Source organism: Toxorhynchites rutilus, chromosome 1 (assembly GCF_029784135.1).
Source record: "Toxorhynchites rutilus septentrionalis strain SRP chromosome 1, ASM2978413v1, whole genome shotgun sequence".
NCBI classification, from domain to species: Eukaryota; Metazoa; Arthropoda; class Insecta; order Diptera; family Culicidae; genus Toxorhynchites; species Toxorhynchites rutilus.
This window is the reverse complement of record NC_073744.1, coordinates 73,672,629-73,691,435: the sequence shown is the minus strand read 5'-3', so window position 1 is coordinate 73,691,435 and position 18,807 is coordinate 73,672,629. Positions and strand designations below refer to the sequence as shown.

The window sequence follows — 18,807 nt, the reverse complement described above, 5'->3', positions numbered from 1 at the left end:
CACCATGGCTGGAAAATTCCCCACGGAGAGGAAAACTCACGGAAGCGTGCGGCGTGGGTGGCGAACGAAGGACAGCAGCGGACGTAAGGTGAACCATTAAAAAGCATCAATATTTAATGAAATAATTTTTCCCGAAGGTAAAACCCTTGCGCTCTCGTTCCCGGCTTGGCAGAGCTGCAGCAGTAGCAGCAGGAGGAAAGAATGTTCCAGCTCCAGCTCTAGCGGAAAAGTTATCTTCGACAGGACGGGACGAAAACAACACCGGCAGAAGTCTATTGAGGGCTTTGCTAGGAGTTATTCCGACCCACTGGCCTTGCTCGTATTACGGGAATTATGGGACTTTGTAGACGGGGTAGAGGCTAGTGCAGACCTGGAATTCCGTTGGAATTTATAGTTTTCCACTGGATGTGTTTATTTCACTTTTATGACTGCCCATTATGGGTGTGTGTGGGCGAGACGAGGCAATGTTCATAAAGAGTATGTGTCCGAAGCAGCTCCGAAGTTCATACAAAGGTGTTGTGGAAATGGGGTGCCTCTTCATTATTTATAGTTTGCGATGTCGCATTCATAGAATATAAATCGTCTAGAAGTCACAACGCATTCTGTGTATGTGCACATTTGGTATGCACATACACAATGGGGAAATCATGCCTTTTTTTTAAAACATTTAATTTTTTTGTTGTTGCAAACGTCAAACGATTTGACGAGCAACAAAAATCGCTACTGTATTTTGTATTGTTCCCCAAAATTTATGTTCCCACTAAGACCGCACTCATTATCACGTTTTTACTATTAGCTCTGACGAAAAAAAACTCACCAACGAATCATTCCTCCTCCGCTCCGGATCCCACCAAGTGCCAGTTGCTAGAAATCGATAGCAGTCATTTTTTACACCCCAACAACAACTTTAAAAACGCTCACTCACTCGTAGAAAAAGATTCGCCTGCGCGCGTTTGTTCGTGTTTGTGTGCATGTAATTAATCAAAAACCAGTTTGACTCGATCCGGAATTTGGCGGGCCGCGGAGAATTCGAAGAATCTCTCGGCCGCTACAGACCGGCAACAATAACTACCGCGGACTCGGTTCCCCCCAGGTGCGATCCGTTTTGTGGAGTCGCTTTTTTCGTGACATGTTTCAAATGAGGTTGAACGGCATGACCCCTTCTGTGTGTGTGTGTGTGTGTGTGTGTCTGCTCAACTAGCGTGCCTCTGGAGTTGGTGGGAGGTGGTGTTTACCTGGGAATAAAACATTCTATCATAAAAAAAAGTTATGTCGCGCCCGTTGGCTCTCATGCCCCCAAAGAATCTAAAGAATCGAAACCCTGCCGCGCTGGGCCAAAGGCATTGCTGGGCATGGCACCAGCAAAAGGTAGAAGAAGGAACATAAATCGCGCTGGTTGCTCTCAATCGATGCCTAGTTCCGAGCGATTCTGTCCAGGCCCCAGTTTTTGCCCAATCAAGGCGAGAGACGGTGCAGACAAGGGGAGGCAAGTTTGACCACCTGCCGGGAAAGCAAGTCCCCGTCGAGAAAATGTCGCTCAACAGAGCTGGAACTGGCAAATGGGTTCGATGGAGTGAGTGAGACTGTTGCAAAGTTCTCACGGTAGATCGGTTGGTTACAGACAGATGTTTGCTTGCACAATAATCAAGTGGCGACTTAAATCTTTCAATTGTATGAAAGGAAAATTGTTCGATGAACAACAAAGCGAAATCTCTTCTCGCTAAATCAAAAATACGTGTCTAATGTTTTCACAAAACGGATAAATCCACGAGGTTTGAGCAAAATCAAAGAAAAATTTATTTTTGGTAGATTCTATTCGCATGGAATTGCTGAATAAATAGGTTTTTCCATCCTTCTTTTCATTTATCATTTATCTATTTATTTCATCCTCTTTCTTTATCATTTTTTGTTTCATTGTTGACGTAAGACTACGTCTATCCGGAAGATATAAAAAGTAAAATAAAAATCTAGACACCGAACATGCGGGAAAAAATAAATAACTCGGACATTTCTTAATAGATCGCAAAGATGTTTACATCAATTGATAGGGAATGTTTCTACGCTTCTATCACAACATTCTATTTTTCTTTAGATAAACTATTGACTAAATGTGAAATGTCAAGCATTGTCCAAACGCACTATGTGTCTCGTTTTGATTGGTTCAATTTGTGCTCCTCAAAAGGGTCCGACCGAAAGGAGCAACCAGAGTAACAGCGGACTATAATTTGGATACAAGCAAAGAATTATATTGTAAGCCACTCCCCTTGTGATCAGGGTTGCCATAATAAAATCTTTTTATCTGTGTTTTTTCTCAGCAAATCTGTATCGAAATCTGTATAAACCCTTGCGGTCGTTTGTCTGCTTTCAGCCACCACAGCCACAGTTCACACTTTTTCTAATCGAATTTTAATGCCTTATTAACCTATTCGCGAACCAAAACGGTGCTACTATGAACGGTACTCAGTATAAACAAAAGTTGTCATCCATGCTTGAGGAAAGGATTAATGGAAAACTCCATGTTTTGCGCACTGTGTAGATGTAAAGAGCATTGTTCTGTTTGTTCAAACAAAAAGATAAAAGGTGAAAGACACCGAACAAATTATTTTTGTGATACATGCGAGAGAAGAATTAAAGCAAACATGTTTTGAACATTAACATAAAAACATTGTTTAGTAAATACTGATCAGATGTTTGCAAAAAATAAAAGAATCTTGTTCATCTTTCATGATTTCACAAAGTTATACATCACTACTTTTTCATGTAAAAATAATTGCGACCAGTACGACACACATGTCGAAATTTAATACGACCGCAAATGGTTTAATTTATAAGTTCAATATTGAAGCATAATACACAAACAGTGTGATTTATGTTTTGTAAAGCAAACCAAAGACGCAGACTTTTGCATTTTTCGCCTTAGATTGAACATGCGAAAGTAGTACTGCACGCTTCATATGAAGGGTAAAATGACTCTCATCCATACTGACACGAATTCTATATGAATAAATTGGTGAGTTGGGAAAAATATTATTGAGATCAAACCATAACTAATACTGGATTGTTATTTTGAAAAATCTGTAAATCTGTATGAAAACCAAAAAAATCTTTAAGTCTGAAAAATCTGTACAAATACAGATTATTCTGTAGATATGGTAACCCTGTTTGTGATTCCACCGCCAGTCGAATGAAATAAATTTGGCTGTTGCTTTCCAGCAATTCCAAATGAAATCGACAAATTTCCTCAGCAATTGGAATTTTTTTGACTCAAGTTTTTTTAGTATCAAAAAAATGACGCTAGTTAATGCATACGTTGAGAGGGCAAAAGTTCCACATGGAACGTTAACGCCATTCAAGTTAACGTTCCATGTGGAACTTTTGCCCTCTCAACGTATGCATTAACTAGCGTCATTTTTTTGATACTTAGTTGAGATTTCTTAAGCCAATTTACACGCCTTGAATGTATTCCGAGGGGCAAGCTCTTGGATACGCGTGACCACAGTGCAAGTCGAAGGAAATTTCTTTGACGAAAATTCCCCGGCCAGAACGGGAATCGAACCCGAACACCCGGCATGATAATGTGAGACGCTAACCACTCGGCCACGGTGCACGGTTTTTTTTTAGATATAAATTATCAAAGATTTCTCTTACTAACATCGATACGCTCTTTTCAGAAATTACACTTTTGACTCAAGTGCAATTTTTGAAAAGGGCGTATCGATGTTAGTAAGAGAAATCTTTGATAATTAATATCTCAAAAACTATGAGTCGTGCCGAAATAGTGTCTTAGAATGAGTATTGATGTCCAAAAATATAAATAAAAATATAAATAAAAAAAAAAATAGTACTTTTTCTTAATTACAAAAAAAAACTTGAATTTGCAATATCTACTTATATATTTTTCTTTTTTTTTCATATAAAATAGAAGTCATATAGAAAATTTAAAAAATGGGTAAAACTATTTTTAACAAACTTTGTGAAATATCGATTTTTTATGAATTTTCGAAACTCTACCATCATCATCATCAACTTCGAATTTTTGTATGTAAACAATCATTTTTAGCCACAAATTATGAATGTGATTTAAAATAAGAAAACTCTTTATCAATTTCCTTCTAAAATCAGCCATTCTCGAGATATTTGAAAAAAACATTTCTATTTTATTATTAAAAATATTTTTTTTTTTCAAATTTATAAGGCAAACCTTTTTTTTTTGTGTGGTAGATAGGGACCGCATAAAAAAAGTTTCCCCCAAGAAAATAACTCAAATCCACGCCATTCACCATTCAATTTCCTTTTGTTTCCCTGCTTTGCGATGGGACACTTTGCCTTTTCGGTTGCGCGTGGCTGTTTTGTGCTTTTAGTTGCATGTCGAAACGTGTTGCTGTTAGAAATCGTGTCATGCAAAAACTTAGAAAAACTTAGAGCATTTCATGAGAGGAGTGGAATGATTTCAGAAGTGTATAATTGAGACGCAAATATGTTTTTTTTTGCACTGAAATGCATATAAACTATCGTAAAAAACAAAATGGACGATAACTTCGTCAAATATGCTTCTTTTCTTACACCGCACAAAAAAAAGTAGAAGGGTCTGAGCCTAGGGGCACGGACGGAAGTTTGAAGTAGGACTGTGATTGTTCAGAACACTTCGTTATTTCAAATGTAATTCTTTTCATTGTTCAGAAATCTGTTAGTTCAACTCTTTTGAGACTCTAAATAGTAGCCCAGAAAAGGGCCGTTTGTTGTAAACAAAACAAAAAAAAGTATATCACCATTGATTACATTGAATATGAAATTTATGGGGAAAAAGCGAAAACAATTTGAAAATACTCACGATTTCGTGACATTTTGAGGTAAAATATACATGAAACCATGAAGTTGCTTTATTTTTAATGGATAGCTATGGTATTCTGATTTCTTTACATTGTCGTATTCTTATTAACACGTTCGACGCCCAATGCGCCGTTTTTGAGCTTCTCGCGAGGCTCAACTTGCGGATGAATTATTAAATGAAGATCAAACTTAGTTTGTAGACAACTTTTACATGATCTTGTGAAATTTTATTCTATTTGAAGACGAATTGAATACAATAACACATGCCAAAGCCATATTATATGGGTTTCGCAAAAAAAAAACTCCAGTGCAAACCATCCGTACTATAAATTGATAACAAGTATAGTATAAACATTATATTAATATGGTTATGATTTTATTATTTTTCTACATATCCTATAGTTACATTTAAGTGCCTATTCTGTCAAATTCCTTTTGAAAATCCTATTCAATTTGAACGAGGAAAGTGTCACCCATATCTGGGTGACGGGGCGTCGAAGGTGTTAATAGTCTTATTCTAAGGCATCGGGAGCAGTAACTTTTTCGGTGAAATAATGTTCGTTTGCAGACTATCACAATCAAGTCGTATTTGTTCTACTGCTCAATCTATCATAGAAGGAATTGAGTCATTGAGGATTATGAATATGAGTAATGAAGAATACTGGTACTTCATTTTGTTTCATTTTTGAGATGCGATGAAATGCCGATCTCAATAAGTCTTCGCATGATAATCGCTGCCTCCTCCTAATTAATGGGCGATCACTGTATGAGTGACACTTGACACAGGCGAAAAAAATGCTTGATGAATCGGCCATCTAATGGTATATATTATAGCATATATCGTAAGAACGATTCTGCGTAATATGCAATGGAAAACTCTTAATAAACGTTGCATTTTTCGTAGAGTGACCTCCCTATATAGAAATCAAAGTCGTAGTCCTACGTCAAAACCGCACAAGAAGAGAATACCGCACAAAAAAATCGCACAAAAAAAACCGCACAAAAACATGTTTTACTGTATATGTATTTTTTAATTTAATTTCAATTTTTTTCATATAAAATAGAAGTCATGTAGAAAATTTAAGAAATGAGTCCAAGATGGCGAATTTTGACAAATTTTGTGGAACACCGAATTTTTATGAATTTTCGAAACATCGAATCATTTTTAGCCACAAATTATGAATCCTGATGTGATTTGAAACAAAAAAGCTCTTCATCAATCTGCTTCTAAATGCAGCCATTCTCGAGATATATAAAAAAATATTTCTAATTTATTGTCTACTAGCTGACCCGGCAAACTTCGTCCCGCCGAAAATTTATTTTTCGTTATCACATCCACGTTTTCTTACTAAGCACACGTTCATGGGTCCAATCGCAGAACTGTTCATTGAATGATCTTTTAATCTACCCTTTAAAATATTTTTTTTACTATAAAATTTCAGTACTTCTACCAAAATTCGACATTATAATATCAGATTATTTTCAGACACAATTCTCGTGCAAGACTTTTCATCCACTTGCAAATAACATGTTTCTCCGTTACATGGACTAACTGTTTTATACAGAAAATATGATAGAATGAAGACAGCCCTAAATCAGACAATTCTTTTCTCGAGTTTTGCTCTCACCAACACATTCGGCGATCCATTTTTATTTATATAGATAGAAGACGATGTAGGAGTGCGTTTTATCACATTAAAATCCATTTCCACTTTTGAACGGAAATCAATTTCGTTACCGCAAACATCAAATAGACTTTTCAATATGTAATTGTAGAACACATGGGCATTGAATTTTCCGAATGGGTGTCATACCATCATGGAAACATTTCTCGTACCCAATAACCCTCACGTCCCAAATGTGGCTCCATTTGCTTGATAAGTACTTGAGTTATGCAGACATTTATGATTCATTTGTATGGTAGCCCCCCTTTAGAGAGGGGGAAAAGTGTCGAACTACCATAGAAACGTTTATCGATCCATAAAACCTCTATATGCTAAGTATGATTCCATATGTTTGATTAGTTCTCGTATTGTTTAGCACCCTCCCGTCCCCCTCTTTAGAGAGCAGAAAGGAATGTCTAACCACCACAAAAACATTTATTGCTCCCTCATACCTCCATATGCGAAACTTGGTTCCATTTGCTTGACTAATTCTCGAGTTATGCAGAAATTTGTGTTTCATTTCTATGGCAGCCCTTACCAACACCCCTCCCCCCTAGGGAAGATGGGAGGAGTGTTGACCCACCTTAGAAATGATTCTTGCCCCCTAAAACCTCCACATGCCAAATTTGGTTCCGTTTGCTTGATTAGTTTTCAAGTTATGCAAAAATTTACCTTTTATTTGTATGGCAGCTCCCCCTTAGAGAGGGGGTGGAGTGTCTAACCTCCGTAAAAACATTTATTGCACTCTAAAACCTCCACATGTCAAATTTGGTTTCAATTGCTTGATTAGTTCTCGAGTTATGCAGAAATTTGTGTTTCGTTTGTATCGAAGCCAAACCGCCCCCTACCCCCACCCCTTTTGAGAGGGGAGTGGAATGTCTAACCACCTTCAAAACATTTATTGCACCCTATAACCTCCAAATATACCAAATTTGGCTCCATTTGCTTGATTAGTTTTCGAGTTATGCAGAAATTTGTGCTCCATTCATATGGCAGCAATAGAGATATCATAAGAACCTTCCCCGACCCCAAATACCTTTACAAGATACCTTTACATACCAATTTTCATGCCAATCGGTTCAATAGTTTCCGAGTCCATAAGAATCAGACAGACAGAAATCCATTTTTATATATATAGATATACTCATGTCGATTTCATTTGAGATTGCTCTATAAGGAATCAATTCGTTCCCATTCGAAAAGCTCGTCCTTTTTTCACCTTCAAAACACCCCCCCCCCTTCCCTAAGGTAATATTGATTTCGCTTTGTAGTCTGTGGTTTCTCTGAAGTTGGCCCACGCGTCGAACGCATGCTTCAGACCGTGGCCGAAAATGGACATCAAAAGATTGCCGGTATGTATCGAAAAATTGTAATTGAATACACCCACATTCGATCGAGGCATCGAGGATAGGCTTTGAAGTCGGTGTAACGGTGTTTTCGTATGTTATATTTCAAATTTCATGTTCGTTCCAACGTTGTGTTGTGTTTGTAGCATTCCATTAACTCTCCTTTACTCGCACGCAAAATCACAACTCGTGTGCTCAAGCATGGTGTCAGAGACCGAAAGCTGAATTTCTCTGTAATATTGCTATTGTGTATTTTTTATGACTTTATTCGTATTTATTTGTAGAAAACTGTATAATTGAAAGAAAAAATGTAAGGGGTTGTATCTAGGACACGACCGCATATTTTCGACGTAGAACTACGCAATTACATTATACAATCCACTTGTTTACCACTTCGAATATTATTTTAGAATGCATCGAATTTTTTGTAAAAGATTATGTTCTTCGTTACAAATAAATTTGATGAACGTTCTTTTACGTTTGATATGATGCCTAGTACTACCGAAATATGTGAACGGAAGAATTGTCAAACGATCATTGTATTTTACATTTCCCTTTGAAATTATTGCACATCTCATGTTTACGTAGTTTTCGAACCGCGAAAGTCCATTCATCTCTAGTATCTGAAATGGCGATTTTTCCAGGCTTCTCAGTTTAAAATTACGTTTTAGGGAAACATATTCCGGTCTGCACAATGACAAGCGAGTACAAAAGTTCTCAACACCAAAAATACCCCCGACTTGAATATTTCTGCAAAGCGGATTCCCCCAGGCACATTAATTTTGAAGTCCGTGTTAGGGAAACACAGCTCAGTGGAAAAATATACCCCCGACTTGCATGTATATTTCCACATTTCCACATATTTCCACAGGTACATCGATTTTGAAGTCTGTGTTGGGGGAACCGTAAATCGGGTCAATCAAAGCTTGGCAATTAGGGCGTTTAAATAACGCTTGACATTTCACAGATATTCAATTGTTCATCTCATGAAAACTAACATTTTATTAATTGTGATTGACGCGTAGAAATATTTCCTATCAATTGATGCAAACATCTTTCCGATCTGTTAAGAAATGTTCGAGTTATAAGCATTCGAAATAAGGGTAAGGTTAGCACACAAATCGGCAGAAAAAATTTATGGGGAGAAAGGAAGTTCTTCCAGTTTTCATGATTTTGAACCGTTTAGAGATTTGTGAATTGTAATGTATATCATATCAAACAAATCTTACAGAATTCCCGATTCGATTGGTATGCAAATCATGAGAATTCTTTCACAGTGAAAATAGTTATTAACGTTAACTTTATTTCATAAAAACGTGACCTGTTTTCCGATTTGACATCCTTCCTGAAAGACGTAGTTCTACGTCAAAACTCCAGAGAGTATGTCTTCATTATCTTCATTCAGTTTCAATGGTTATCTCATAATATTCCTCAAAACAGAGTAATTTTTGATACTCCACAAATAACGTAATTCGACCTTTTTCGCTTTTAAAGTGAATGAAGATTTGGCTCATATTTCTGAGTGGTCATTGAGAAATAGATTGCCAATCAATGTTAAAACGTCGTACGCAATGTTCATAGGGGATGCTAGAAAATAATGTTGACAGACCGTGTTTGAAGCTGAATGACTCATTATTGCAATTTGTTAGCTCTGTTACCAGTTTGGGCTACACAATCCAGGAAAATATGGAATGGGACAACATTATTCTTGAACATTGTGGAAAAGTGTATGGAAAACTGCGATCATTGCAGCTCAGTGGTAGTTTTATGAGTCTTGATATTAAATTGAAACTGTTTAAGTTACTTATCCTTCCTCATTCTATGTCGTGCGATTCCCCGTTTGACACAGTCTTCATCAGTTGCGATCAACAAACTAGAAGTAGCTTTAAATTCATGTGTACGTTTTGTGTTTAGTCTAAATAGTTTTCCGCATGTTTCACAGTTGCAGAAGTTTGAGAAGCCTAGATGTTTCTTGCTGATATCCCAACTAATAAAAACATAGAACCACAATATTTGGTCAGTAACTTGAGACCATTGAGAAGCATCCGCTGTCGGGAGTTTGTAATTCCGCGGTACCACTTGTTGAAATATGGTAATTCATTCATTGTCAGAGGCGTTGCAATTTGGAATTCACTACCGAATGATTTAATTTTAGAAAGAGCAGATTCAGCATTTAGGAGAGGGTTGTTTGAGCACTTTCGTGGAAATGAAATTAAACATTTGTTAGATTATAAAATTCTAAAAATGTCCAAGGTATGTGCCACTAGTTTTACCATTTAAAATGCATTGTAACATTTGAGAAGGCATTGCCTTTAGTTGCAGAATAAACAGTAATAATAATAATACAGTCAACTCTCCCTAACTCGATGTTCTGTATCTCGATATTTTCCCTAACTCGATGTGAAATCCATGGTACCTTCTATTGACCTTCTATTGATTTCACAAGCATTTTTCTCTCCCTAACTCGATGTCGCCTCGGATATCGTGTTAGGGAGAGTTGACTGTAATAATAAATTGCAATGAATATTTTGAAACTTTAGGACCTTACCCAAAGCGTTACATAAAAGGTTTTTGAAAATTCGATTTTTTTTAAAATGGTTATAAGCTCATACAAAATCGAAAAAATTAGATATCAAAAACGGCTATGGAACGCTTTAGATCACGGTTTCTCAATGTGGTCGATATCGTTCCCTTGGGTTCGTTAATGGTTTCACAGGGGTCGACAAAAACGAAAACTGATTTTAGGGGTCGACGAGGTCTGATAATCGACCCCTATCACCCCTAATAATTCAAATTTTTATTCGGAACATTCAAGATACTGTATAAGTTATGAAATATTGTTTTTTTTTATAAGAATGATTAATACTTCTGTACAAAGTATGATTGTTGTAATTTTCAAAAACTGCGTGCCCAAGTTCGTACAAGACAGAAAATTTGGCAAGTAAAAAAGCTTGAACAAGTTCTGACAGAACAAAGAAACAATTTGAAAATGAAGGAAGATGTGAGACTTCAAATCACCATTATTGAACCGGGTTCAGATAGATAACCATTCCATGCAAAACCAACATAGTGGTTCTCAGATTTTCGTGAAAAGTGGTAGTTTCCTTGTCGCAAAACATTAGGTCGGTATTTTTTTTAAATTTCTCATAAGGGTGCTCATTTCTATTCAAATAACTGAACCGATTTAGATGTTAGACATATCAAATTCTTCGTGCTCCCTTGGCCGAGTGGTTAGCGTCATAACTAACATGCCGGGTGTTCGGGTTCGATTTCCGTTCTGGTCGGGGGAATTTTTCGTCAAAGAAATTTCCTCCGACTTGCACTGTGATCACGCGTATTCTAGAGCTTGCCACTCAGAATGCATTCAAGGCGTATTATTTGGCATAGAAATCTCAACTAAGTACTAATAAAAATGACGCAAGTAATACTACGTTGAGACGGCGAAGTTCCTCTAGGAACGTTAGTGCCATTGAAGAAGAAGAACATATCAAATTAAAGCCAATCAGATAGTCTTTTCTGAAAAAATATTATATCTGTAGAAGATTTGGATTTTACTTCCGTCATTGTTGATCGTATTTGTTTTTTATAGTTAGTATGGCTTCGGACTAGAGCGCGCTACATTTTTAAATATTTTTTTCTTGAAGCCTAAGGTTTTTTCGCATAACATATCCAAAAATCAGAGATGTCTTTTTTTGTTTTAGATCCAATGCATTAGCATTAGCATTGAGCAAGTTGCACAATATCGTAGGTGGTACGAATTCAGAACTGTTATGTTAAAAACTAGCCTCCATCCGTTGCTGATGATTGGTAATATCTCTTAGATGAAGACATGTTTTCTCCAACAGTAAAGAATTGTCCTGGCCACGTCCTTGCAACTGCTAAGGAAAAGGGAAGGAATGTTAGTTCAACATTTACTTAAGAGAGATGCAGAGAACTCTACGACCTCTCATAAATGTCACGGGAATTCAGGGATGTGTTAGTAGGGAAGGTAAGCCATAGGATACACTCAGCCGGTGTTACTGGCAAAGATTGTTATTACTGATAATCTAGCGGTATTATGATTTTTCAAAGTTATCCAATGGTACGAAAAATAAGTTTTTCCCCTTTTCCAAAAATGACCCTTCTCAAAAAATTGTTTGTTAAAATTCAGTTAAGTGAGTAAAATTCAGTAAATATCAAGGTAAACACCCTTTTTTTTAAATCTGTGATGTGATGGATGAACCTTCTACTTTCTACCAATACACAGCCATCCTTATCGAAAAATATTAAACCATATTTATTTATTTTTTTCATTAGGACACCCTCTTCCATTTTAGGGTGGTACCGAAAAATCATTTTTCTCTTTTTTCAAAAAGCGCAACTTTTCTAAAATTTATAACTTTGGAACCACTGAACCGATTCAGATAATCGATATATCACAATGAAGCCAATGACCTAGTCTTCTTTAAAAAAAATACATGTGCGATAAAATTGGATTCTAGTCGCATAGGAATATTGAACGAAGACTGAAAATAAGTTAAATTTGAAGAATCATATCTAAAAACGATAAAAATCACATCGCAAAAACTTTCAAAAAGCTTTCAAGAAAAAAAAATATACCGCTCTCTATCTTTAAGCTTGCAAACATCAAAAAGCAAATACAATCAATAATTACAAAAACAAAAACCAATTTGTTTCCAGTTGTGATATTTTTGAAAGAAGATTGGCTCATTGGCTTCAGTTTGATATGTCGATTATTCGAATCAGTCCTGTGGTTAAAATGTTATGATTTTTTGAAAAAAGGCATTTTGGGAAAAAAAAGTGATTTTTTGGGACCATCGGTCAACTTTGAAAACCATAAACGATAAAAATCACATTTCTGATTTTTGGATATGATTCGTAAAATAACAGCTTTCAAGCTTTTAAGAAAAAAAAAATTTAAATATGTAGCGCTCTCTAGTCCGAAGCCAGGTAAACTATAAAAAAAATACAATCAATAATTACGAAAATCCAATTTGCAAGTGCAATATTTTCCCAAAAACTTCCAAAATAAACGGTAAAAATATTCAAAATTAAGATAGTTACAAGTCTGTTAAAAATGCTTCAGCGATGAATCACATTTTTGGTTGAAAGGATACGTTGATAAACAAAATTGTCATATTTGATCACATGAGCACATGAGCATAAATAATACGAGAGCTGCCAATGATGTTGCTGACAATGGCTATTGCATGGTGATTTTCAATTTTTATTAATTGAAAAACAAACGCTTAAAAAATCATCCGTTTTATTAATTAATATTAACCTCAAATTTAGGTTTCTTGGATCAGTAAATGCTATTTTTCATAAGAGAATAAAAAAAAGGCTTGATAACAAGATTTAATTGGAGGGGTGACACCCAAAACGCCCGCCTCGGGTGTCACCCGATCACGCTACGCCACTGATACTAACACATTAAAAATTATTAACTTTTAAGTATTTCACTTCCAAAATGTTATTAAAAATCCACTAATTTAGATGTTCCACCACTAGAGGCGAATGAACTGAAAAGTTTATAGCCTCTTTAATCCAACATTATCATCATCATCATGTTCCACTACTACATCCTGCACAAAATTTTATCATATTTCAAATGAAAGCAATAGAATCGTCTTCCGTTGCGTACTTTTCAATGTAGATCCAATCGTATATCACCTGCTGAGAGAATTTAGATAAATTTATTTTTTCACGTGAAAAAGGTATTTTCTGACTTTGAGGGAAAGAATCAAAAATCAAAATTTTTCTTTTATATTCAAAACACGAAACATACATGCATAAAAAAACGGTCCGCGCTGTAGTAGAAAATATTAAGTGGAATAAAAGATTTTAACTTTTCCGCTAGACGCTTTCCACCTAGTTGCGTATTTCGAGGTCAAATATAAATCATTCTTCAGAAAATGCACCTATTCTTGCCTGAAAGTGCCGTTTCATTTGTCATTCCACGACCTTGGTGAGTGGTTTATTAAACGATTCAATGTTGAACACGACATCTCTGTATCCAAGCTGGGATTTCCCAATATTTGTTGTGTAATTCAAAATTGCATATGATGCTAACCTCATTTGAATAGTTCTGATCATCAAACATACTGAAACTACTACTTCATATTAGCTTCAAAGCCTCCGAATACCGAACTCATCCATTGAGCGATCAAACGCACATCCTTTGTATGCCTTAATTCACAAATTGAAGCCATTCATAAAATTGCCCCATCATTCGGTTGAAACGCTTGAAAAACGTTTTTATCGCCTCCCGAATGACATGCATGTGTGAGTGTGAGTGTGTGTGCTTTTTCACGTCTGGTCTCATGTCAGCAAAAACATTTCCATCCGTAAATACCAAACACACCAGAGATTGGTTTACATTCCCAACCGTAAACAAACATTTCTGGTCTTCTCTCCACCTCCTCCACACCATCCGAAGTGACAGACAGACAGACGGAAAGAAACCAAACCAATTCCCATAGCGCAAAGAATTCCTCGAAGCCTCATTCCAAAATCTCTCATCCTTTCCACCGCACAAACACAAAATGTACACCATATAGTCATTAATCACCCTGAAAATACACATTGTCACAACCGATTGTCGTTAATGATCCGTTGCGCTCTGCGCTTCGGAATCCTTTGTCGATGCATATGTGCGCATAGATAATTAATCTAGAAGCTACCGATAATCGGAAAATTAAATTTCATTAAGATCGCATTCGAAACATAAGTCTTACTTATTACTCCGAATCCTGGATCGGGGAGTCACTTCCTGCTCTTCTCCTCTGGCACTATTTGTTGTCTTCCACACAGGCACACACAATTGCTGTGTCCTTTGAATGGTCCTTCGGCACGTCAACGCAATCTGATTTCCCTCTTCCGCTGGTTTTTAAACACAACAAACAAACAAAAAATTAACTCACTCTCAGGCACACCTTATTTGCTTCTTCTTCGCCCGGCTTCGATATTTCTTCCTTAACCACGATTTCGATTTCTTATTTTTTTTAAATTTTCTTTTGATTCGCTCCTTCTTGCCTCTTCCTCTTCCGCGTCGGTGAGAACGACGAACTTTGGCAACAGAAATAAATGCGGGACAAACAGAACTCTATAAACAGAATCACTTCAATTATATATTTTTTTATGTCGGGGCGCTTCCCTCACTTTTGTGCGGTTTTACGGCAACACAGGCGATTAAAAAAATTGGGGACGCATAAATCAAACGAAACGAAAACACAAAAACCTCTCGCTTCTGCCTTCAAACAGAGAATTCGCGATAAGATTGAATGAAAACAAACACGCGAAAGAAGGGAGACTTTTGAGGATAAGAAAGAAAAAAAAACCTTATAATATGCTGCGATTATTTTCTTTTCACTTTTGCTGCTTCGTTTGCTTCTCCGACATTTCTTCTCTCACATTTCACCTTTTCTCGCCGCGATAACTGCACACACCTGAATTCGCGCGGATATTCACCTTTCACTTGATACAGAACCTCGGTTTGGCTCGGCTCGGCAGTCCGGACACCGGGGAATGGCGAATCTGTCGTCGTTCTGACGTCTTGTGCTTTGTGTGTTTGCAGCCTCCGCAAGCTGCTCTTAGGCTGGCGCGAATCGTCAAAACAAAAACAAAGAACCTTGGGCTCTCCTCGTGTATCGCGAGGGCAAAACTCAGCCGCGCTCTGTTTCGCGGTCTTGTTCTTCGGCAACTTGTTTCTGGTTGGGCTCGTACGGAATTAAATCGATCTGCTCATATTTTTTTTCGCTCCGCACCTTCTTCCCTCGATACCATTCGATCGGTTGGGCAACTCACCGCGTAAAGGTTAATCCAATTTCACCACGGCTGTTCTCCAGTTATAACAGTAAATTATTGGTCAAATCTTGAACTTTTTTCTAGGAAACCACTCTCGAGAGCCACAACACCACTTGGGATCATCGAAAACAAGAATCGCAATCACACCAACACCACTTCACCAAGACGCGGCGCTGTCACCGAGAGACCCAATGGCCGATACAATAACACCAACATCCAGCATCCAAAGCATCCAGCCGGACCGAAACTGGAATTCCACCGAAGGGATGCTGCGAGTCACACACGTAGAATATCTTGGCAGTGTAGACAGCTCTTCACAACACTAAAACAACGCCTTTCTTGCCATTGCGGCTCCACACACAGAATCTTCACTGCCCCCAAAGTCATCAGAAAGTAACCACGCGCGAAGACCATCCGACCAATTTCATCTTACACGAACGAAGCGCTGACGTTAACTGAATCCATTCGTGGCTCGTGGACTGCAGAGCCTTCCACCCAGCAGCAGCAGCAGCAGCACCAACAACAACAGACCCATCTTCGTATGTTCCAGTCAGCGAAAATCCCTATCGGAGAAATGGCAACCAGGAGTGTGTGTGCTCTGCCGTCGCCTGATTCGATGCTTCGGCTCGCGCTGTTTCTCTCTTTCTCTTACCGAGGAGAAAGAGTTTGTGTTCTCACAGTGCGTTCCGTAAACCGGTTTGAATTCCTCTTCACATTTCAGTTTTTTTTGCTGTCTTAAACATTCTGGGGAACCATGTTGATATTCTCTTGCGCTGTTTGGTCACATCGTTGCCTACCTTTTTGTTGTCTGTTGTGAGTGATAACGAGGGGGACTCTTTATGCTGCGAGAGTATAAGAGAGTGGAAAACATATCGCGATGATTGACACTCATTCTCTTCGGATTGTTTTGAGAGAAAGAGCTTCGGAAATGTGAGAACGAAACTCTCGCTGGCCAACATTAGGCTTTCCGAGAATCGAGATCATAAGCATGAAAACAAAACTAACAAAATCAAAATAAAAGGTATCTCGTGAGAGTGAGTTGATATTGTGCACACAGAACTCAAATGAGCCCATGAATCAGAATCGACCATATTCAAATAAGATGAACTTTAGTTTTTCAATTATTTCTAGCGGAAATACTTTTTAGAGGGCCTGGCCGGCTAAGGAAGTAAAAAGTGCCCCAAACCGAATCACCAGCTGTATGACAAATATTGTATAGGATATCAAATAAGAAATTTTGGCGGTTTTTTAAACCCCTATGTGGTTTAACATAGGGTCTATGGTAAAAAACGTACTTTTTCGTTTATTTCACGCCATCCTCATTTTTTGTACCGCGCAACACGCGAAAAAAATCGCACATATCTAAAAAAGCCGTAGGAACACATTTAACACTTTGAACGCCCCGTCACCCAGATCTGGGTGACGGGTGTATTTCCTGGGAGGCTCCGTCGCCCAGATGTGGGTGACACTTTTCTCGTTCAAATTGAATAGAATTTTAAAACGGAATTTAATAAAATGAGCACTTAAATGTAAATATGGGTTATGTAGAATAATCAAAAAATCAAAAACATAATAATATAGTTTTTATACTATACTTTTAAACGGTTTTATTTAGCATTATCTGCTGTAAATATGTTTGTATGTTTATCTGCAGGGTTGTCCCACATAAACAGAAATTTAACCTCCTTCTTGTTGACCGATTGATCTGAAGTTTGGAGCACGCCTTTATCTCTGCTGTCGGTATAAAACTGCGTATTCTATAATCTTGAAAATCCAAGATGGCGGCCGCAACAAAATGGCGGACTACATATTTTATCAAAACCCCATCAATATGGGTATCGAATGAAAGGGCTTGACTAGTAGAACACAGTTATTTATGAAAAATGTAAGTCCAAAATGACCGCCATCACAAAATGGAACATGGTATTCATTTAATCAATATTGTATATTGTAAATTGTATATTGTATAATTCATCCGACATTGTGTTTGTGTTAATGAATAAAAACTTAGACTAGTTTACATACATGAAACTCCACATTAATACACAGATAAAAACAGTCATGCTCTCCTCAATCTATTCCTAAATCGGTTTGACGGTTCTCCAAACTCAAACGCAGATTCCACCAAAGAAAATTCACGAATCATCGCTGTCATCAGTTCATGATATCCGTATAGAGTTCGATGGAAACTTGGCTGTAGCAGGGATGATTGCCGCAAAGTCCTTCGGTGAACATGGAGGTCAAGTTGTGCAAGTAACTGAGGGCAGTCCACTTCACCGTTCAGGAGTTTCGCCACTAATACCTGCCGGTGCAGTTTCCTTCTGTCTTCCAGCGTGTCCAAGGCTAGTAACATGCATCGATGTGAATAGGGTGGCAAATTCAACGATTAGGTTGCGCAATGCGATTCTCACGAACCTTTTTTGGACACCGATCCAATGTTTCCAAATTAAATCATATGGAGACCAGACGATAGATGCATTCTCGAGGATAGGTCGCACTAACGAGCAATACAGCGCTTTCAGACATTGCAGGTCTTTAAAGTCACGAGCTATTTTGGATATAAATCCCAGTTGTCGATTTGCTCTACAGATGATAGAAGAGTAGTGAAGATTGAAATCCAACTTCGGGTCCAATAGAACACCAAGGTCTGTTACACGATCTACTCCGCGCAGCGTAACATTTTCAACAGAGTAATCGTAGAGGATTGGGTTCATAGAGCGGTGAAACGTCATCACCGCACATTTTGGAACGCTGATATTGAGTTTATTGCGATGGCACCAGTCAACGAAAGTATTCAGCAAAGTCTGAAGACGATGGCAATCCTCAATCCAGTAAACAACAGCATACAGTTTAAGGTCATCAGCATAAATCAGTTTGCATCTGACTCCCAGCAGAGCTGCCACATCGTTGAAGAACAATGTGAACAGAAGTGGTTCCAGGTTGCTTCCCTGCGGTACGCCGGAAGTGCTACTGAACGCGGAAGAGATACACGAGCCAAGTCGCACCCGAAGAGTTCTTCCAGTCAAGTACGATTTCAACCACGTTATCAGATGCTCGGATGCTCCAAGTCGCGAAAGTTTGCAGAGCAGGGTTTTGTGGTCGACCTTATCGAATGCAGCTTTCAGATCCGTATATATTACGTCCACTTGCACTCTTTCCTC

At 37.8% G+C, this 18,807-nt stretch overlaps 1 protein-coding gene across 6 annotated transcripts in view; it reads right to left on the bottom strand.

Moving 5' to 3' along the window:
* The window catches only part of LOC129762854 (uncharacterized), a 565,660-nt gene extending 549,572 nt beyond the window's left edge, over positions 1–16,088 (bottom strand). For 2 of the 6 annotated variants that reach the window (XR_008740727.1, XR_008740728.1), the window contains exon 1: positions 14,578–16,088. The gene's annotated coding sequence lies outside the window, so the exon portion shown is untranslated. The remainder of the gene's footprint in view (positions 1–14,577) is intronic. The other 4 variants (XM_055761417.1, XM_055761418.1, XM_055761419.1 and 1 more) reach the window with 4 other exon arrangements.
* Between the last annotated feature and the right edge of the window lie 2,719 nt (positions 16,089–18,807).